The following is a 10242-nucleotide window of genomic DNA, read 5'->3' as shown; positions in this document are numbered from 1 at the left end:
TTCACAATAATAATGAGCTTCTTTCCATGCAATAGGTAAAATTGCCCTGCTGACAGAAACTTACACAATGGACCAAAACACAACGTTTAATCGGAAGCTGGTAATAGGAGGTCCACAGAAAACACCAAAAGGTTTGCAACAATGTACATTGCAAACATGTAAGTTTCGGATGCAGGTGTGTCTCCCTATTTTTCAGGAAAAACAACAGGATTCACGGCATAAGGCAAAACTCCTCATGATGGTCATGGTGAGGGGGCCAGTGCTAACTGCTCGCAGACTATGACTCAACTGCTTTCCCCTCAGCTTCTCCATCAGCTGTCTCATCTCCTCCCCGCTCCTTTCCATAATCTCTGCTCTCGTCCTTGCCTGTGGCTCTCCAAGCCTCTGACCCCAGTCCCATCTCTGCTGCAGGATACGCTGCCTAACACGGAACTACCTTCAATCTCTTCTAGGGCAGAATATTCACCAGCTTCCAAAGGGATGACCAACGGCTCTTCTTTATTAGCATCTTGCTTGTTTTCATCCTTTTTTTCATTTTCCTGGTTGGCATTTTCCAAATTGAGATTTTTTTACTCCTTAGACATCATTGCTCCCGGCCCTACCCTTGTCCAATCCTCCCTCCAATTCTCGTCGCGAGTGTGCGGCCGCAACACTTGCGCCCGCAGACCTGTTCTGCCTCGCCTCCTACTCTTGGGGCTCCGCTGCCCCGAGCCCTCAGGATCACTGGGAGCCGGACTCCGACGCGAGTGAGGGACCAAGCCCCGCTGGGTTTTGCCACTTCCACTTTTTGTAAGAGAGTTCTGTGTGCTTTCTTACCTAATCAGATCCCGCTACATACTGTCTTTCTGGGACTTCCCCTTGGTTAATGTTCACCAAGGGTACCTCTTGTAGTTTTTCAACTGATAAACTGAATTTATAAAAAGTGTCTTTCCTTCAATGTTAAGTGAGTTGAGATAGGAAATAGAGGTTGCAAAACGTCTGACATCTTGAATCAGAACTCTCCTATTTCTATTTAAGGTAGTCAAAGTTATAAAAGACTAGAAATATGCTGAGTGCAGAACTCATTTCTCTTTCTCAAATAATCATTTTTTTCTTAGCTAGTAACTGCAGACTATTTTCTTTTGGGATAGCCCTTAAACCAATTATGTACTTCCAGATGACCTTTGCCTATAACTGTTTCTCCTGGCACTGCACATTCTACAATGCCTCCCATTAAATTAAAAAATAAATTTCCCCCAAACTTATCCTACTCGGATGCTTGAGATCTGAGGGAAGTCAAGTGCCTACTCCTGATGCAAAAGAATTGAGTGACTAATCTGAAATTCAATATACAAAAACAAACAAACAAACAAAATGTAGATTTGAGAGGGTAGCAAATAACCAAAATCCAAGACTTAGGTGGAGGAATGTGACAAAGCTATGCTCAAAGCAGCTTGAGCTATTTGCCACCTTTAATTTTCAGCTTTGAAATCAGAGATCATGAAGAACAGATCTGAAGATCTTATGTTTACTGTTCACGTCTTTGTCTTATTTTTATCAGTGTCCCCAGAGTAGATTACAGCTACAAGCATGTAGTTGGTGCTCAATTAATGGTCACAGAAAAGAAGATGAGCTATTAGCTCTTTTAGATATCTAAATTATTTGAACATACAGAAGCCTACAAATGATTATTACAATAGGTGATATTTACTGAGCACTTAATGTGCCAGACATGGTGAATCACTTTTCCTTATTACCTTTTCCCCACTTCTTACTGTGACCTCATCTTATGGATGAGGACTAACTAACTGATGCATAGAGAGCAGGGGACACATAAGAGACAAGTGACAAGCTCAAGGAATTTAATCCAGGGCTGTTTCACTTCAAAATCCATACTTGCAAATAGTCTACTTTACATTCAAATTGAGGATTGCAAGGCAAAAATCTATAAACACATAAACTGACAAATAATTACTTCGGTCATCAAGTTAAAATCTCTGGTTTTCTTGGAGATGTGAATTTTTAGGTTTTTGTATTAGAGAAGAATTCCAACCTTTAGAAAGTGATGGTTGTTTTAAATCAATGAATAGTGTCTATTTAGTCTGTGTTTTTCTGAATTGTCATAAAATACATATAATAATAAAAATCAAAGTTGTATACATTTGTTTAAAATTAGTAGAGAAAAGATCATCATTCTTTATCTTTCCCATAGTTTTCACTCTGTGAAGGGAAGCACTTTTAATCATTTCTGCTTATAGTTCAAGTCTAGTCATTGTTTCCATACATCTGAAAAGACATTTATAAAGTATTTCTAGACTAGGATCTATTTTAGATGCAAGGTGTATAGGAGTAACCAACAGTTAATGTCATCCTTCTTGTGGAGAAAACTTTCTAGTAAGGATATAGTTAAACAAATAAATACGATAGGTAATTTTAGAGAATGGTAAGTACCATGAGGAAAATTTGGTTGATTTATTTGTTCATCTTGGAATTGTAGGTTTTCTCTCTCTTGTTGGTGGGTTTTCTCAAATATCTGTGACCTTTGTGTGGCTAATCTTATTTTTGAATGAAGGGCCAATCGGGTGGATGACTGGAGGTGCCCTCAATTCTCCCTCCATGAGAGGATTGGACCTGTAGTTGTGAAGGAGTACCTTCTCCAACACCAGGCACTCTGGGGCACCTACCAAGAGTAGAAACACATTTAAAGGACTATCTGGGATGTGGAGGTAGGATAATTAAATGAAGCTTCCTAGTGAGAGATTTTTGTTTCTACTCAAACCCATTGGCTTGATTCTAGACCAGGGGTCGGGAACCTTTTTGACTGAGAGAGCCATAAACACCACATATTTTAAAATGTAATTCTGTGAGAGCCATACAATGACCCGTGTACGTTAGGCATTATCCAATAAAATTTTGGTGTTGTCCCGGAGGACAGCTGTGATTGGCTCCAGCCACCCGCAACCATGAACATGAGCGGTAGGAAATGAATGGATTGTAATACATGAGAATGTTTTATATTTTTAACGTTATTATTTTTTTTTATTAAAGATTTGTCTGCCTCCAATGGCAAGAGAAGTGAAGGCAAAAATTAATGAATGGGACTACATCAGACTAAGAAGTTTTTGCTCAGCAAGAGAAACTGATAACAAAATAAACAGAAAGCCAACTAAATGGGAAATGATTTTTTCAAACGACAGCTCAGATAAGGGCCTAATATCCAAAATATACAAAGAACTCATAAAACTCAACAACAAACAAACAAACAATCCAATAAAAAAATGGGAAGAGGATATGAATAGACACTTCTCCCAGGAAGAAATACAAATGGCCAACAGATATATGAAAAGATGCTCATCTTCTTTAGCTATTAAAGAAATGCAAATCAAAACGGCAATGAGATACCACCTCACACCTGTTCGATTAGCTGTTATTAGCAAGTCAGGTAACAGCAAATGTTGGAGAGGCTGTGGAGAAAAAGGAACCCTCATACACTGTTGGTGGGAATGTAAAGTAGTACAACCATTATGGAAGAAAGTATGGTGGTTCCTCAAAAAACTGCAAATAGAACTACCTTATGACCCAGCAATCCCTCTACTGGGTATATATCCCAAAAACTCAGAAACATTGATACATAAAGACACATGCAGCCCCATGTTTATTGCAGCATTGTTCACAGTGGCCAGGACATGGAAACAACCAAAAAGCCCATCAATAGATGACTGGATAAAGAAGATGTGGCACATATACACTATGGAATACTACTCAGCCATAAGAAATGATGACATCGGAACATTTACAGCAAAATGGTGGGATCTTGATAACATGATACGAAGCGAAATAAGTAAATCAGAAAAAAACAGGAACTGTATTATTCCATACGTAGGTGGGACATAATAGTGAAACTAAGAGACATTTACAAGAGTGTGGTGGTTACGGGGGGGGGGGGGGAGGGGGGAATGGGAGAGGGATAGGGGGTGGGGAGGGGCACAAAGAAAACAAGATAGAAGGTGACAGAAGACAATCTGACTTTGGGTGGTGGGTATGCAACATAATTGAACGACAAGATAACCTGGACTTGTTATCTTTGAATATATGTATCCTGATTTATTGATGTCACCCCATTAAAAAAAATAAAATTATATAAAAAAAAAAAAAAAAAAAAGATTTGTCTGCGAGCCAGATGCAGCCATCAAAAGAGCCACATCTGGCTCGTGAGCCATAGGTTCCCGACCCCTGTTCTAGACTGTAATGTGGATATAATGTGAACAAATATTATATTTTTCTCCCCAGGAGTATAGAAAATTTATATTTTTATGCCTAACTTCTTAATTGCTAAATATTAAGCCAATCTTTAAAAAATTTTATAGACAAATGAAACATGGTTCCAGGTTGTGGATGTGTGACTTCTGCCTTAATCCATTGCTCTCTCTATATATGTAATATTTATATTTACTATATATTATACATGTTATATGTATTGCCATAACAGATGTAGAAAATGACAATATTAAGTGGCATATCATGGTAAACAGACTTAGGCATGGAGCCTCTGGTTGCCTCAGAACCCACTCAGCTTCCCCAAGAGCTGAGCGGATCAATATCTCAAGGCACACATAGCTTGACAACTCATAGGTTTGTCCTCAAGAATCCCAGTTTGGCCCTGGCCAGTTGGCTCAGTAGTAGACAGTCGGCCTGGTGTGTGGATATCCCAGATTCAATTCCCAGTCAGAGCACGCAGGAGAAGTGCCCATCTGCTTCTCCACCCCTCCCTCTCTCCCTTCTCTCTCTCTCTCTTCCCCTCCTGCAGCCATGGCTCGATTGGTTTCAGTGTATCAGCCCCAGGTGCTGAGGATGACTCCTTGGAGCCTCCACCTCAAGCATTAAAAGTAGCTCACTTGTGAGCATGGGCTCCAGATGAGCAGAGCATTGGCCCCAGAGAGGAGCTCCCCTACTCTGGGGATCCCAGTCGAGGAGCATGCAGAAGTTTGTCTCTCTATCTCCCCTCCTCTCACTTGGAAGAGAAGAAAAAAAAGGAAAAAAAAGAGTACCAGTTTATACCAGTTGCCCAGGGGTGTGGTTTGAACGATGTCATATGGTCACCCTACCCATAACCCATAACCCATTACCCATTCCTGGCACACAATGGTTGAGGAGCCCTGAGGGTTGTTTTTTTTTGGCAATGGCGGGGATTGAGACTAGTTCCATTTCTTTAGAGAGATATTCTATGTTGACTTGATGCAAACTCTGTTGCTGCTCATGAAAGAAAGATGGGGCAGGAACAGCTAATTAGATACTGTGATTTTTGTTTCACTACACCCTCCATTACTATAACTGCCTACCCTGAGATTGAGTTGCTGAGAACTCAGCCAGAGGAATTCTCTCTTCCCTACTGCATCATTCCTCCTCATGCGTTCTGGGTGATACCTCTTTCAACTCTGGTTAATGAATAAAATCTCATCTGCTTTCTGTATTACATCCATGTTTTAAATCATGAGCTTGCTTGCTAATGGGTTACCCTTATTTCTCAGCACTGTTAGTGAATAGATTTTTCAAATTTATGGTAATTTAAATGGAATTTGAGAACAGAGGGAAGAGAAATGTGGATGCTAATACAACATCTTAAACCAAACATTTTTACCACTCTTTTTTAGTGACCCAATTGCAATGAGAAAAAAATTGGCCCTGAATTCTGGTTTCCCTCTTGTTCTCTTAGGGCGGGGGGTTGCATGCTTAATGAAGATCAGAGTCCTAACTGTAAGCTGTCTTCTTGAAATTGAGTTATGGTTTATCAAGATATTGTTCAAATGCTCTCAGAGATCTTATCTGATCTTGGCATGTGGCAGTGGGTTGTCCTGCCAGTCGGATCCCAGGAGTTGCCAGGTTATCCAGATAAATTAGATCACGGCAAAGGCACATATCTATTATCTGTGCAAAAATAAGTTCTGTGCTGTTCACTGTCAGTTCTGCCCTTGAATCCTGGCTAGGGATCAGTTTTAAGACTGGGCCTACTAGATTAGCTTTCTCTTTTTATTCCTCTTTCAAGGTAGGTTTTAAGTAAGATATGTTTAAAATTTAGTAATGAACTTATCCTGAAGTACTCTCTAAAGCAGGAGCCCCAAAGAGACATTATCAAAGAGATTAACAGCAAAGTGCCAGTGACATTTTATAATCAACACTAGCCAGTCATTTTGAAATCAGAAGTGGGAGCAGGGGAAAGGATTAGAAAGCTCTCATTTAAACAACCAGCTTTTGCCCTTCTCTAATAAGCTGCTTCCTTTCTTGCCTGGGAGTCTCTGAGCAAATAAGCTGCCAGTGACACAGCAGGGGCAACACCAGTGGCTTTATCTTTTTGCCTCCTGCTTCAGTGAGCACACACCCACGAACCTGGGATACTTGTCAATAATTTAATTTTGTTATCTAGACTGGGGAGTTCACCCCATGCAACTAAACTCTTTAAATTATCATGTCATCAATCACACATAGACAACTGCGGGAGCATCCAAGGGAATGGTTAGGGGAACGTCAGGCTTATGAAAAATTCAGGGGGTAAAGCAGGAAAGAGTAGCTCTTGTTTCGATTTTTAAGAGGCCAGTTACCAGGGAGCTGATTCTTATAGTGTCTCCTTGCTCAGCTGCTGGAAGACATTTTTATTATTCTTTCCCTGAACCAAAATCATCCCTGGGTGTAACACTGCATCACCACACAATATACATAATAGAGTTTTTTTGTGAATGGAGAGGAGCTTCCAGAGACTTTGTGCTTTTGGTCACAATTCAAGCAATAGGACTGAACCCTGAAAAAGTACATAGCTAATTATTCAGTCCATACAAACAAACAAAGAACCCTAAAACACGGCACTCATACAAGTGGATCTTTATTTTCTTTCCTTTTTTATTTTTAATTTATGTTTTTATTTTTCTGAAGTTAGAAGCAGGGAAGCAGTCAGACAGACTCCCACATGCTCCCAACTGGGATCCATCCACCATGCCCAGTGGACAATGCTCTGCCCATCTGGGGCCTTTCTTCATTGCAGCTGGAGCCATTCCAGCACCTGAAGCCATTCCAGCACCTGAGGCAGAGGACATGGAGCCATCTTCAGTGCACAGGCCAACTTTGCTCCAATGGAGCCTTGGCTGCAGGAGGGAAAGAGAGAGACAGAGAGAAAGGAGAGGGGAAGGGTAGAGAAGCAGATGGGCACTTCTCCTGTGTGCCCTGGCTGGGAATTGAACCCGGGACTTCCACAGGTCTGGCTGACACTCTACCACTGAGCCAACAAGTCAGGGCCACAAGTGGATCTTAAATGACGTATTCTCACCAAATTATATTTTGAACTTTACTCAGTATAGGTAGGAACATATGTCTTCTCACTGAGAGTAAGAATTTGGCTAAGTTGCTTAAATCTTGTGAGCTTTAGATTTCCTATATGCAGAAAGGGACCATGATACCAGGCCTGCCTGTCACAGACTTCCTGTTGATCTCATAAGAGAATAAATTAAAAATCCTCTGGAAAGCTCTGAGATGCCATTGATTGTGAGGTAGCAGTGGTGATATTTATATATCTTTTTCTTAAAACTTGACAGCTAAACAATTTGTTAATCCTGTGTCAGATAAGCTGTTACCTTTTATAAGTCTTTCCTCTTGCAAATTAAGATGACTGAACTGTTATTTATCTCAGCTAAAGCTGAACACAACCATCTGTAAGAAATTAATTCTCTTTCATTCCAATATTTTCTAGCATTGATCAGTTGATTTCATAAGCTTAGCAGAACGGTGAAATATTTAACAACAGAATTCTGACATTGGGAGGAGTTGAGTTCTTTGATTATATTTTATTCTAAAATATATACTTGATTTTTTTTAGTCACTTGTGATTCTTTTTCTCTCATAGACATTTTGTCTGGCTCAGATGAAAATTACAAACTAATTTTCTGTCCTCTACACAAATTTTGGTCCTCTTATGGTTTGACTCCTGTACTCTGAACTTTTGAAGCTATCATTTACATTATGTGGTAGAAAGTAATCAGCCTTGTTCATCTGCCCTGTCCAGTTTTGACAAATATGTAGAGTGCTGCTTCAAGCTTCTGTGTAATTTAGGTTTCCTGTGACTAACCAATACCATTATCACAGCTAATTTAAGAATGTTTCTCCCACTCAGTTTTTTATAGCTCCCTCCTACATTTGTTACTAAGAAAAAAATTTAGGCAAATATCACTTCTTGAGTCATGAGGTATGTGGCTCCTTAGAAGTCCTTAAATTTTAAAGGAAATTTCACAGTGAATTCATACATAGAACCTCTCCCTCTAACTCCCTGCCGCCTTCACCCAAGCTTATCAGTGAAAACGTGAAAAGCACTTACTTAGCTTTGAATTAAGTCATTGTGTTTCCAAGGTCTACACACAATTGGTATGAAGCTCACTTTAGCCAATCACAGAGCAGGGAATTTACTGCGAGTCCTGTGCAGCCCCTTTGTTGATTGAATGGGAAAATGGAGCTCTGGAGAGACTGGCTGGCCCTCTTAAAACCACACAGCTGGCCTGGCTTTGGGTGCAAAGCTGAAGTCGGAGCGCAGACCTTCAGCATTGAGCAGTGCCCTTTCTGCTTCTTCATGAAGCCAACCTACTTTTTTTTTTTTTTTTTGCTGCTCCTTAATCCAAGCCTTAAGAAAGCTAAAAATTGCAGGAGTTTTGCCTCTTTGAAAACTTCATTTCTAGACAAAGTCTGATCTATCTGACTACTGTGGAAATCTTGATTAGGGGAGATGTAACTACATTCACTTCCTGCTGTAAAATTTAGGCTTTTTTGAAGTTCCAATACAAATGGAAAAATGTAGTCAAACCTTTCAAGTTATTATCAAGTCGAATCAAAGGAAAACTTTTTCATTTCAGTGAATAGCTATGTTGTGAAGTGTCAACTTGAAAATAAGTTTGTTAATTTATGAAAAGCAAATTAATTCCTCCTGCTTCTTAGAACTGACTTCTTCCACCTCTGTGTTAAGTTCATCTTTCTAATTGAATGATTTTGGGTAGAATAAAGAATCTGATGATTTGTTTAATATTAAGGAGAATTAGCCACATTTTTGTTTAGATTTCAAGTTCTTGCTTAGTGCTAATTAGCTTTTTGGTTAACAAGGATGTTTTTCTTCCTAATTAATACATAGAAAATTATGAGAGCAAAATAAACCACAGTTGATGGAAGATGGCAAGTAACTGTTGAGCAGTTTATCTTTAGTAGTCCTCAACTCCTTGTTTATCATATATTTATGGGTCAGGCCCTTAGAAATTTGGGCACAAGAATTTTTCTCAACAAATTAGAGGATTGCTCTGGCCAGACAGCTCTATTGGTTGGAACATCATCCCAAAGCACAGAGGTTTCCGCTTTGATTACGGGTCAGGACACATACAGGAACAGATTGGTGTTTCTCTCTCTCTCTCTCTCTCTCTCTCTTTCCCTCCCTCCCTCCCTCCCTTCCTCTCTGATTCAACTAAATAAATATTTTTTTAATTAAAAAAAACATATTAGAGGATTATTTGGAAGCTAATTTTTTACTTCTACTTTACTAGAAAAAAACAGGTTGATAATGTAGTTTAAGATTAATACTAAGAAGTTACTTGCATCTAATTGGTAATAAATTTTAAATCATACTATAATCTCATGGGATGGATGCCTCGTGGTGCAAGGGAAAGAGTAGTGGATTTGAAATCAGAGCTGACTTATTGGGAAAGTAACATAACTTCATTGAGCTTCAGTTTCTCATCTGCTCAACTGAGGTAAAAATCCTATCTACAGTTCTTCCAATGATTTCATGAAAGAACATTTTTGCAAAGCTGTAACAGGACCTAGTCCAAAGGCAATCAACAAGAGAAAAATTATTCTAACATAAAAAGTTTAATTCAATATAATATAAAGTAAGGTCAAGTAGGTAGAGATGGCAAGCTTTCAACTTTATTTTTTTAAATTCCTCAGAATACTTTAATGCTCTGTTTTAAAGTTTTATTAAGGTTAAAAATTCATACTGTAATTATTTTTGTTAGCCAAGTAAGTGTCTATTAAAATTTGGCTTTAATTAAATGTCTTGACCTGTAAGAGTGCTATAAGATTGCTGACTGTTGAATATATCAAAAGGAAAAAATTCAAAGTTTTAATAAGGAAAAAAGGTCATTTAACTTGTAATGTTCACATATGCATGATTAGTAATGATGATCAATTTTCAAAGAGCTCCAAAGCAATCCCAAAATAGATATTTAGCAATAAATGTTAAAAAAG

The 10242-nt window shown here is 38.9% G+C and overlaps 1 pseudogene; it reads right to left on the bottom strand.

Annotated features, from left to right (window-relative positions):
- Positions 1-211: 211 nt before the first annotated feature.
- LOC136393156 (protein BEX1-like) lies at positions 212-587 on the bottom strand (annotated as a pseudogene).
- Positions 588-10242: the final 9655 nt, after the last annotated feature.

The sequence above is a fragment of the Saccopteryx leptura genome, chromosome 2 (assembly GCF_036850995.1).
Source record: "Saccopteryx leptura isolate mSacLep1 chromosome 2, mSacLep1_pri_phased_curated, whole genome shotgun sequence".
NCBI lineage: Eukaryota > Metazoa > Chordata > Mammalia > Chiroptera > Emballonuridae > Saccopteryx > Saccopteryx leptura.
This window is presented reverse-complemented; position numbering and strand designations above follow the sequence as displayed.